We start from the raw sequence: 13,154 nt of genomic DNA, 5'->3' as shown, positions 1-13,154 counted from the left end.
GGCTCGTTTAAAAAACGGGTCGGGCCTTGGGTAAGGTATTTTTGGCCCGAGCCCGGCCCCGCCCGAATTCACTAAATGACAAAAAAAAACTGCTCTTTTTTTGTTATTGAATGTTATTTTCTTGTTGTTTTCTCCTTATTTTGCTGCCATATTACTATTATGTTGCTACTATTTTGTTGTTATTGTTTGGATATTTTATAAAACTTATTTTATTATTAATTTTGTTATTATTTTAAAGGCATTTGTTAATTTTGTTATTATTTTAGATGTATTATATATATTTAAAAATTATATAAAATAATACAAAAATTAATACGGGCTGGCGGGTCAGGCTTGAGTTTTAGCATTTTTATTTGGGTTGGGCTTGGAAAAAATTTTAAGCCCATTTTTGGGCCCGGCCCAGCCCGAACCCAATGAATGAGCTTAAATTTTTAGTTGAGCCAAGTCCGAACCCGGCCCGACCCAACCCAACCCATGAGCATCTCTAGTCTTAATTAATCACATTTTTAACTAAATTTTTAAACACACATTATTGTAAAAATTTAAATCATTTAAATAAATAGGGTGAATAGGAATAGATTATGTGAGAAAATTTGGTAAAAGCTAAAAATTTTGGGGTTGGCTTGACTAGAATTTTCATAAAGTTTCTATTTAAAAGCATCACATTTTTTCATCTTTGCTGCAAAATATCTAATATCACGACAAGATGGCCTCTAATTAAGATGTCCCCCCCCCCCCTTCTTCTCCTACCCTTTCAACAGCCAAACATGCTTCAACTTCTCCCATGTGACCAAAATCTCCTGTTTTCCCCTCTTCCAACGGTCTTAATTTAATTTGCTCACTCCATCCTCCTTTAACAATTAACCTCCAACGCAATCTTTGATTTTTTTTATTTGCTCAGGAATATCTGGTTTGAAACATGCTATAATCTCCATTAATGGCATCATTATTACTTTTATCAAATGCTTTTGACTGCAAAAAAGATGTTAATGACACCCATTTCACTAACAAACAAGAGAGTTACTACAAATCTAAATAGCACTTCATTTAGCAAAATGGCATCCGTTAATTTCAATAAACACGATATAACTATATTGTTAATTTCCCTCGTTTATAACATGAGAAATTGAGATAATGATCATGATGATGATGAAGAAGCGCCAAATTGAAGATAAGACGACAAAAGCAACACTCTTTCTTTCACTCATTTTTTTTTTCAATATCATAGAAACATTCTTACTCTTTCTGAACTGAAGGGAAAGGTAGTGATTGGTGGAAACTGATAAAGAAAACCAGGAACAATGGCGTCTCTACCTTTCTCTGCAGCCAGTTTTCACTCCACCTTCACTTGTTTTAACTATAAAGCAAGGAACCCAAATTTATTCTTCCTAAAAAAAGGTTCAAGCTTTACTTTATCAAGGAGAAAATTCTTTATTAAAAGTGTTGCCAGTGACCAAAGGCAGGACCTCAAAGAAGAAGGTCAAATCACTGAAGAAGGTTACTTTCACTTTTTAATCACTTAATGCAATTTCATAGTATTTTTCTCTTTATAAACCTATTAGTAGGCAGTGAAGGGAAGGTTTTGAATAGTTTTGTAATGGGGGCTTGAAGGGTTTTGTACCCTAGATTACTTGGTTCAAGAATTCCTAATATATAATGCTAAAGTGGCTTTTAGGGTCCTCTTTTTTATCTTTGTTTTTCACTTCTTTCCACTAATGGATCTCAAAACCCCCTAATATGTTGATCATGGTGTTTTATTGATCTTTTTTTTTGGTCATTTGAATCATTAATGTGATATGTTGATCTGATTTGCAGCTTCTCTAGATACATTTGTTCCAGATTCTGCATCCATTGCATCAAGTATTAAATACCATTCTGAGTACACACCCTCATTTGCGCCGGACCATTTCGAGCTCCCCAAGGCGTTCAAAGCAACAGCCGAAAGCGTCCGAGATTCGCTTATTATAAACTGGAATGCTACATATGCTTACTATGAGAAAATCAATGTGAAGCAAGCATATTATCTTTCTATGGAGTATCTACAGGTTAATTTGGCCATAAATTTGTCCACTTTTTCCTGCTATTGATTTGGTTTTTGGAATCAAATTACTTGGCCAAATGTTTGTTAAATATTCCCAGTCACCATTGATGCAGGGTAGAGCTTTGCTGAATGCCATTGGTAACTTAGAGCTTACAGGAGCCTATGCAGAAGCTTTGAAGAAACTGGGGCACAATGTGGAGGATGTAGCTAGGGAGGTTAGATCCTTCATGATTTTAAAAACACTTATATTTAGCATAATAATGCCCGGAAGGTTGAAAAAAGTAATGAACTTGCTTAAAATGGGAAATTTAATTATCCAAGAAAGACCTGGCAACTGTAATCAGTAAAGGGAAACAAAACCTTTACATGTTTTACTTAATGGTGAATTCCTTTCAAGGAAATTCTTTATGCTTTGCACATTTTTGCTTTATTCGAGTTACTGAAGATTTCTGTTTCTTGCTGACCAGGAACCAGATGCTGCACTTGGCAATGGTGGCTTAGGACGTTTAGCTTCCTGCTTTTTGGACTCCTTAGCAACATTAAATTACCCTGCTTGGGGATATGGACTTAGATACAAATATGGATTGTTTAAACAGTATATTACAAAAGATGGTCAGGAGGAAGTCGCAGAAAATTGGCTTGAGGTATCTTTTTATTACAAGATTATATTAAAGTTATGTGTCCAACACGAATATTCTCAAAATTTTCTATATATTTGGAGCATCATATCCCATTATCGGTCTGAATATGTGTTGGACAAGGTACTTCAGGCATTTCATAAGAGTCTAGTTAGGACATTTTCTTGTTTTCTTAATTATTATTTATTGCTTATCAATGCAGATGGGAAATCCATGGGAAATTGCGAGAAATGATGTGTCATACCCTGTAAAATTTTATGGTGAAGTCATTTCAGGCCCTGAAGGAATCAAAGAATGGGTTGGAGGAGAAGATATAACCGCTGTTGCTTATGATGTCCCTATACCGGGATATAAAACTAAAACTACAATTAACCTCTGACTATGGTCTACTAAAATTGCACCAGAAAAGTTTGATTTAAGTGCTTTCAACGCTGGAGATCATGCCAAAGCTTATTCAGCAATGAAGAATGCAGAAAAGGTTTGAATTCACACTCATTCATTCCTTCATGCTTTTGATGCACTTCAAAGCCAAGAAGTTCTTGTAGTCTTGGGAGAAACAGGACAATGATATTGTGTGATGACCGAGATTTGGAACTCTGGCTTGCATACTGCCTGTACTGTATTGAGATTCGGTTGTCACCTTGAGTATGCTTACATCAACGGAATTGTCTTCTTTAGACACCAGCAAGCCCTTTAAGCTTTCTCACTTGAAGGTGCACCTTCCTTTTAAGGAGAGGTCCTTAGGTGGAATCAAGGGAGGGTAACAAAGCTTTGAGCGCCTGCAGGATTCAAAGAGGACAATAATTTTGATGTAGGCATATATGAGCTGACAGCCAAATTCCAATAAGTACGATGATATGGTGGAGATGTCCAAATTCCAGTCGTTACATGTTGAATTTGAGTGCTTTGAATCACATATTCAATCTGCCTTCTGAAAACATGTTTACACTACTGAAAGTAGTCTGGGATTTTCTTCATAATTGATCCATTCATTGTTACAAATAGTCATTCTATCTCTCACATAATGCTATAATCTCTTTTAACGACCAGATTTGCTACATATTATACCCTGGTGATGAGTCACTGGAGGGGAAGACTCTTCGACTGAAGCAGCAATATACATTATGCTCAGCTTCTCTCCAGGACATTATTGCACGCTACGAAAGAAGATCAGGAGAGTTTTTGAATTGGGAAATTTTCCCTGAAAAGGTTGCAGTTCAAATGAATGATACTCACCCAACACTCTGCATTCCAGAGCTGATACGAATATTGATTGATGTCAAGGGTTTGAGCTGGGAACAAGCCTGGAATATCACCCAAAGGTAATTACTCTCTTTGACTTACATATCATAAATCTTTGTAGTTATTGACTTACATCCTTGCAAACAAATGAAATATAAGCTGCGGTACTAAGCTGGCTTCTAGTTGTAGTAGATTGTAGTTATATTAATGGTGACCTTTCCACCAGAACTGTTGCATACACAAAAACCATACGGTTCTACCTGAGGCTCTGGAGAAATGGAGTCTGGAGCTGATGGAGAAACTGCTTCCTCGACATGTTGAGATCATTAAAATGATTGATGAGGAGGTAGCTTTATAAGCAATCTTGTGAAATTCTCCTCCTTTTTTTTGAGATCATATATTCTTTTTCGTATAATCTAACATCTGTTTGTGTTCTGTGTATAAGCTGATTCAAACCATTATTGACGAGTATGGAACCGAGGATCTGGATCTGTTGCAAGAAAAACTGAAACAAATGAGAATTCTAGATAACATTGAGCTGCCTGAGTCAGTGGCTGAAATGATTGCTAAACCAGAGAAAAGTTCAGTTGAGGCCATTGAATCAACTGAAGAGGATGATGTTTCTGATGAAGAAACTGAAACTACAGCTGAGGAAGATGAACTTGAGGAAGAGGAAATCGAGGAGAAAAATGAGGTGCCACCAATCATTGAGCCAGATCCAAAACTCCCCAAGTTGGTCCGAATGGCTAACCTCTGCGTTGCCGGTGGCTATGCAGTGAATGGTGTTGCCGAGATTCATAGTGAAATAGTGAAAAATGAAGTTTTCAATGATTTCTATGAGGTTGCCATACAGAAACATTCCTCTCCCATTCAATGAGTTCTCACATACTGAATCATTGGTTTTATTTTAGGACTTCTGATATACATATATATTGCTTTGTGGCAGATGTGGCCTGAGAAATTTCAAAACAAGACAAACGGGGTTACACCAAGAAGATGGATCCGCTTCTGCAATCCAGATTTGAGTAAAATTATAACAAAGTGGACTGGATCGGAAGACTGGGTTGTAAATACAGAGAAGTTGGTCACACTTCGTAAGGTATGTATATCCAAACTCGAAACTTCATCGAATGTTTTAATTCATCAACTATAGTATCCAATCCATATAGTTTTATTACCAGAAAGTTTTTGCTAAGAAGGGAAATGATGTGCATTTTGGTCCTGTTTTATTCTCATTCAGTTGTTAGTCTTTTACATACATATAGTTGAGGAAAGAATATATAATTGTATTGTATATTTTTCATTAAACCTTCATTATACTGGCTTTATGCACATTGTTAGAAGGACTGATGAGCAGTATCCACAGTTTGCTGATAATGAGGATCTTCAATCTGAATGGAGGGAAGCAAAACGAAGAAACAAGGTTAAGGTTGCATCTTTCCTCAGAGAGAAAACCGGCTACATTGTCAATCCCGATGCAATGTTCGATGTGCAGGTTATTCTTCCTAGTTAATACTAATTCTTGTCTTCTCTCTGTCATAGCTAGATTTCCCAATATCCATGTCTGAATATGTGTGGGATACAACTACATGTGTCAAATGCTGATATTTTAAGTAAAATGAAGGGTCGGGTAACATAGTTGCAAATCATTCAAATTGTACAGTTAATAGTTGGCTATCGAGCTCAGGAAATTGTTCATGCATACAAAAAAAACTCTGTTAAAATCTAAAGATGGACACAACTCCTTAATGATGAAAAAGAAATTATCCCAATAACAGTTGTCGCTTATCTTCATAAGTTATGAATTAATAGTAGACCTAAGGGATGTAATTGCAGGTAAAGCGCATCCATGAATACAAGCGGCAGTTATTGAACATTATGGGGATAGTTTACCACTATAAGAAAATGAAAGAAATGAGCCATGAGGAAAGAAAAGCAAGCTTTGTTCCTCGGGTATGCATATTTGGAGGAAAAGCTTTTGCTACATATGTACAAGCCAAAAGGATAGTGAAGTTCATCACAGATGTTGGAGCTACTGTGAACCATGATCCTGAAATAGGAGATCTTCTAAAGGTATCTTATATGGTGAACTCTTTTTTTATTTGAGTTAATTGCTTTTGCATTTTGGTCATATATGTTGTTTGTAACTATATAAGCTATATTGTTTTTCATACCTATTTGAAAATTATGCTTTTAAGCTTAATGTTGTTCTTTTGTTAGGTTGTCTTTGTTCCTGATTACAATGTAAGTGTGGCTGAAATGCTTATTCCCGGTAGTGAGCTGTCTCAGCATATAAGGTTATATTTAGCTCTTTACTTTTTTCTTTGTATTTAATTTCATCTGACATCTTCCAAAGAATGGTAACTGCTTCGAAAAGGGTTTTTAAAAGACCCCATAGCTTCAACCAAACCCATTAGAATTGGTTGTGAGGTTCTTACTTTTGAATTCAATCAATGACTGTGAATAACATACAACTTAAGCATAATAAGTCCCTGCAGATTGTTTAATTTGCAATATACGTCTGGAAACCAGTTGGTTGTTACTGATTAATGTAGCTCTCTGGCTAACACATTGTTTCAATTGTTTAGTACTGCTGGAATGGAGGCTAGTGGAACCAGCAATATGAAGTTTGCAATGAATGGCTGCATCCTTATTGGAACCTTAGATGGAGCTAATGTTGAAATAAGGCAAGAGGTTGGAGAAGATAACTTCTTTCTCATTGGTGCAGAGGCTCACGAAATCGCAGGGCTAAGGAAAGAAAGAGCTGAGGGAAAGGTGAACCCTTACTTCGGTTTTCTCTTTTGCAGAGATGAAAGTTTGGTTTTATGCAATCACTTTTCTTATATTTTGTTTGATCTCTTATTGCAGTTTGTGCCAGACCCGAGGTTTGAAGAGGTGAAAGCATATGTAAGAAGTGGTGTTTTTGGTCCCTACAACTATGAAGAACTGATGGGATCTTTGGAAGGAAATGAAGGGTACGGTCGTGCTGATTATTTCCTTGTTGGAAAAGACTTTCCCAGTTACATTGAGTGCCAAGACAAGGTTGATGAGGCATATAAAGATCAAAAGGTGAGTACCATTTGGTAACTCTTACATATATTTTCAAGGAGTGATCTTTATACATAGCTAGTTCAATTATTGCTTAGTATGATCTGTTTGAAGCTCATATATATAATTGACTGACCATTATACCAAGCCCCTTCACCCCTATAGTTCCAAATCTTCCCCAGTATAAACTATCCTAGCTAGCTTCGAAAGTTTTTATCATGCATACTTTTAAGTGTGTATTTGCTTTCTTGGTATTCTCTATCATCATACTTGCATTGCTACATTTTGTGATTTAATTCATTCCTTTTTTCTTAACAGAGATGGACAAAAATGTCGATTTTAAACACAGCTGGCTCATACAAGTTCAGCAGTGACCGTACAATTCATGAATATGCCAGGGACATATGGAGGATTGATCCTGTTGTGCTGCCATGATTACTGGTGGACCCCAAGTTTAGCCTATCCAATACCTTCCTGCCTTTTTTGAAGTTTAGAAGTAAATGGTGCTGGTTCTCAATATTATACCTTGTGATCACTGTATCATATTTTAGGAATAAAATATAATGGAAAGCCTGGAACTGAAATCTGCCAAAATATATGCAGACTGTTGTTAATTGCTATGATTTACAGTGATCAAGAATCTTATTAAAGGTTCAATAAATGCCAAATATTGCAGCTACAAGCCCCAAAGACCTGACTTTGAACTGGTTTTGTACTTGCACCTCTATTGGGAACCATATAACTTGAGTTTTTTCTCCATAAAATTTAACTATTACTTTAAAAAGTCTTCCTTGTTGAGCCCTGCATAACAGTAACAATGGCATTTCAGGATCTGCAGATTGGGTTCTTAAGCTCATCTAATTTGATCTTCATTAGTTTTTTTCCCCTTTGAGATCTTAGCTTGGGAATTAAAAAGAAGGGTTGTAGACGTTGAAATTTGAATCTTAAACTTGCTAAATGTCACCTCTTAAGGGTGAATATGTGTGTGTATATACGCACATATATATGAACTGATTGAGTTAAGCATGGAGTTCAGCAAGATCAAGAAGTTAGTGGCTATTACCTTAATCTATCAGCTAAACTAGGTAAAACACCAAGAGTTGTTTAAACTTGAACTAACCAGAACTCAGTGAGCTTAATTAGCTATATATACATATATATTATATAGGGCTATTATCCTAAATCTGAAGATCTCCAAGGACAAATATAAGGAACCTGATACGGGGTTGCGCGCGGACCAAGATCGAGTTGCCAAGTCACGGGAAACTCCTACGAAAACCCTAAACAATTAGATCTGAAACGAAACAGAAAATTAAAAGATTAGATTTTTTAATTTTCAGATCTGAAATAAAATCCCCAAATCAGCAAAGAATCAAATTGAGAATAGAAATAAGTGTTAGGGTTCTTGAAACCCTCAAGGAGATTGTGATTCTGCCCAATTGAACACCAAGATAGTTTTCCCCAAATTTCGACAATCTAATTTCACCCAAAAAGAGTATGGAAAAACCCTAAAAATTGGGGATTTCTGGGCTGATTCCTTAAGATAGAAAAAGGCTGAAAACACAATAAGAACAGAAAATAGATTAGATAATGATTCAGCACAAGTAGAAATAAAGAAAGAATTGACAGTAAGAAATTAAAAGATAAGTCCTAAGAAGCCTTGAAATCTCGAAAGATCTCACAACTCCCTTCAAACGGCTCTAATCTCCCCTCCAAAGAATATCAATGGCAAGAAGAAGGTTGAAGATGGCTCCCACAATCACAAGATTGTTAAAACAACTTCTAAAGAAAACTCAAGAGAGAAATCTTGGAGAAAACTCAAAGAAAATTCTGCTCTCAACAAATCTGAAATTTTAATAATAATGATAAGTGTTTAACAAGGTGGACAGCCATGCCTTTAAATAGGCCTTATAACTAGTCCTAATCTAATTAGAAAACTAAAATAAAAAAAACTCCTAATTATTTTAATATGGAAATTCGGTCAAAGGTCATTTTATCTGAGACTCTTGAACTGAATATTGACATAAAATTTAAACTAAGTAAATAAATAAATAAATAAATAAAAATAAAAATAAAACTTTACAACTTGGGCCACTTTGACAATTTGGCCTGATTTTCAACTAAGTATGGATGGATTTCTTGATTGGGCTGGGAATTTGCTTATTGGGCCTCGCCTTCAAGAATTTGGGCTTTTGTGACTCGTATCATTCCCCCCTTCCTCAAAAAGATTCGTCCTCGAATCTGAAAAATCAAATGAACTCGACTTTCCTCTATCGAACGGGACTAATGGCAATTGAGTCCACTGAAAAGAATAGCCATGAGATAGTAAATAGCAACGGAAACAAGCTTGTAGTCCAATCATAAGCATAACAGAACAGGTATAACGCATGTGAATGGACAGATTCAGATTACCATGCAAACAATCTAATTTACTCACCACTGCCTCGTCAAATATTTGAAACAAAGATGGACATGTTTTAAGGCATTCAGTCGTCTCACATTGTTCCCACAAACCATGAATAAATTGCGAGTAATAAATCAAATGGTAAACATAATCGTCACAAGTAGGTATTTGAAAAAATTCACATGGTTCACAGAGTTGCATAATCATACCATACATTAATCGACGGTCTATAGATTCACTCACATATGCATTATCAAAAACAAGAATCTTTTTATCAACCATCAAAACAGATAGAATAAATAAAATAGGACAGTCAAGCACGTTTCGATCTAAGTGTTCATCAACACGATCTTTATCACTATCCGAGGAGTACAAAAGTGTTTTAAAGGTTTCAAGCATCTTACCTCGATAAGCAGAAGAATAAGGGTCGATTTTACCTTTTTCATTTAAAACAAACATTCGCTCATCGGGGGCATAGTGTAGTCGAATCTCCGTTGTTGAGTTAACCTTTGTCAAATGGAACTCAAATTTCATGTACAACCACATAAACTGTTTAAGGAACGAATATAAATTGAAAACAAATTTGGAAAATTTCGTTACCTTATTCTCCAAAACAGATTTGGACAAATTCGAGGATTTTACACAAGGTAAATCAAGAGAATAACAAATCACGCTTCTTTTCGTAATGACTTTATCAACCACAATCGAAGAGTAACAATTAATCGGATCAAAATGAGGGGATCTTTTAAGAACTAAGTCACCAAAAGTTTTATCAATAATTTTCAAATCTGCACTGGACTCGGTTTCTAAAATTTCCTTACCTCGCTTACCTTCGGGATCATGTAGTGTGATTTCATCTTTGCCTAAGTTGACCGTATGAAAGCGTCTTTCATTTGAGAGGTATTGAAGTTGAAAGTTATCTTTCGATCTTTCAGGAACCTGAAAAGTAGCAACACAAGAAAAATTCATATCTTGGTTAGTGGAAACATTCCTCACTAGCCTTTCCTCGTCTTTTTCTTTTGTTTCTTTTTCTAACTCATTTTCTCTTCTTTCTTCAACTTCTTTTTCAAATTTCTTTTCTGTTTCACATTTCTTTTCACTCTCAATCTCTTTTTGCTCTTTTTCATTCTTTTTTCTTTTTCCTCACTTGTTTTAACAGAATTTCTCAGTTTGATTTGGTCCTCATGGACTTGTTCCGGAGTGAGCGGCACTAAGGTAAGTTTCTTTCCTTGATGCTTGAAAGAATACCTATTGGTACGACCATCGTGAGTGACTTTTCGATCCAGTTGCCACGGTTCTCCTAGCAACAAATGGCAGGCTTGAATAGGCATTACGTCGCACACAACTTCGTCTTGATACTTACCGATAGAAAATGCGATGCGCACTTGTTGAGTGACCCTAAATTGGCCTTCGTTGCTAAGCCCTTGTAGTTGATAAGGTTGTGGATGCTTGGTAGTGGTTAAGCAAAGCTTTTCCACCATCGTCCTGCTGGCTATGTTCGAGCAACTTTCACCATCAATAATAACTCTACAAAGCTTACCTTGTACGTGGCAGCGAGTATGAAAGAGATGTTCTCGTTGCTGCTCGCTCTTTGGTTTTGCCAAAGATGATTGTCCACGATCATGAAAATCATCATCCATTCTAGTGACACGTCGAGGGCCGCGCCTCTGGGGTTGGTTATCCCTATCTTCTTTGATTGGATTTCGATATTGAGGTTCTTGATTCAATTGCACCTCATTGATGGTAGCAGTCAAAGCTCGAAGAGCAGCAGCCTGTTCATCCAACTGTTGTTGGAATTTTTTAAATATGTCACTATTATTATCACCTGTAGACATTTTTTTTTAAAACCTGCAAAACACTCAACACTCAAAAATAAAAGTTATCAAACCTCACCGTTAATCACTCAAAAAGAAAAAATAAAATTCTCAATGAGGTCGAATTCAATCTTGTGAGTTCTTTATCAGAGTTTATATCAACCAATTAGAGAGTGTGAACCAAACTACCAAAGAATCCTAATTTGCACTAGGATGCCAAAAACTGACGAGACACCAATTGATTCGTGTTGCACCGAGGAAGAAGTTGTGCACACGTTTAAATCCTACTAACACAAGAAACAAGAAGGTGTTAGATAATGTAAAGGAAGAATAAAGGTAAACAAATGAAAACCTACAGCTAAGAATCAATAAAAATTGCTGAAAACAGAAAACCCGAAAAACTGTGGAGTAACTTGACAACTTTGTTCGAGGTGTTCCCGATCTCCAAAAATCACGAAATTAAATCTGGAGTGTCCTTATATATTGAATTTTTGATCTTGAAATTTTGGGCACCAAATTCAACTCGCTAAATCTTTTTTAAATTTTTATTGAATTTCGTATTTTTTTATTTTTTTGACTTTTTTGACTGATTTTTTTGCGGGAATAATTTTTTTATATTCAATCACAGTGCCAAAAACATGTATGTAAAATTTCAGATCAATCGGACAACGTTTACCCACTCAAATGAATTTTTTTTGAACAATTTTTCTGGGTAAAACTGCCGTTTATGCTTTAAAAAATAGAGATCAGTTTAGAAATCAACCAAGAACACCCAAAACACCCAAAATCTGATACCAAATGATACGGGGTTGCGCGCGGACCAAGATCGAGTTGCCAAGTCACGGGAAACTCCTACGAAAACCCTAAACAATTAGATCTGGAACGAAACAGAAAATTAAAAGATTAGATTTTTTAATTTTCAGATCTGAAATAAAATCCCCAAATCAGCAAAGAATCAAATTGAGAATAGAAATAAGTGTTAGGGTTCTTGAAACCCTCAAGGAGATTGTGATTCTGCCCAATTGAACACCAAGATAGTTTTCCCCAAATTTCGACAATCTAATTTCACCCAAAAAGAGTATGGAAAAACCCTAAAAATTGGGGATTTCTGGGCTGATTCCTTAAGATAGAAAAAGGCTGAAAACACAATAAGAACAGAAAATAGATTAGATAATGATTCAGCACAAGTAGAAATAAAGAAAGAATTGACAGTAAGAAATTAAAAGATAAGTCCTAAGAAGCCTTGAAATCTCGAAAGATCTCACAACTCCCTTCAAACGGCTCTAATCTCCCCTCCAAAGAATATCAATGGCAAGAAGAAGGTTGAAGATGGCTCCCACAATCACAAGATTGTTAAAACAACTTCTAAAGAAAACTCAAGAGAGAAATCTTGGAGAAAACTCAAAGAAAATTCTGCTCTCAACAAATCTGAAATTTTAATAATAATGATAAGTGTTTAACAAGGTGGACAGCCATGCCTTTAAATAGGCCTTATAACTAGTCCTAATCTAATTAGAAAACTAAAATAAAAAAAACTCCTAATTATTTTAATATGGAAATTCGGTCAAAGGTCATTTTATCTGAGACTCTTGAACTGAATATTGACATAAAATTTAAACTAAGTAAATAAATAAATAAATAAATAAAAATAAAAATAAAACTTTACAACTTGGGCCACTTTGACAATTTGGCCTGATTTTCAACTAAGTATGGATGGATTTCTTGATTGGGCTGGGAATTTGCTTATTGGGCCTCGCCTTCAAGAATTTGGGCTTTTGTGACTCGTATCAGAACCTTAGCTTGTTTTTAGTTGTTATTTTAGAAGCAAATAAATACAATAACTCTACCAACGGACCTAAGATCGAGAGCTTTTAGAATACCTCAACAATTTACTAGAATACCTCAACAATTTACCTTTGTTGATGACCTAAAATCTCAAGCAAATACATATATTTTAAGTGTTGAAA

At 35.6% G+C, this 13,154-nt stretch overlaps 1 pseudogene; it reads left to right on the top strand.

The window, feature by feature from the left end:
* The first annotated feature begins 1,145 nt into the window (after positions 1-1,145).
* LOC107920674 (alpha-1,4 glucan phosphorylase L-2 isozyme, chloroplastic/amyloplastic-like) lies at positions 1,146-7,648 on the top strand (annotated as a pseudogene).
* The last annotated feature ends 5,506 nt before the right edge of the window (positions 7,649-13,154 follow it).

The sequence above is a fragment of the Gossypium hirsutum genome, chromosome A13 (assembly GCF_007990345.1).
Source record: "Gossypium hirsutum isolate 1008001.06 chromosome A13, Gossypium_hirsutum_v2.1, whole genome shotgun sequence".
NCBI classification, from domain to species: Eukaryota; Viridiplantae; Streptophyta; class Magnoliopsida; order Malvales; family Malvaceae; genus Gossypium; species Gossypium hirsutum.
This window is presented reverse-complemented; position numbering and strand designations above follow the sequence as displayed.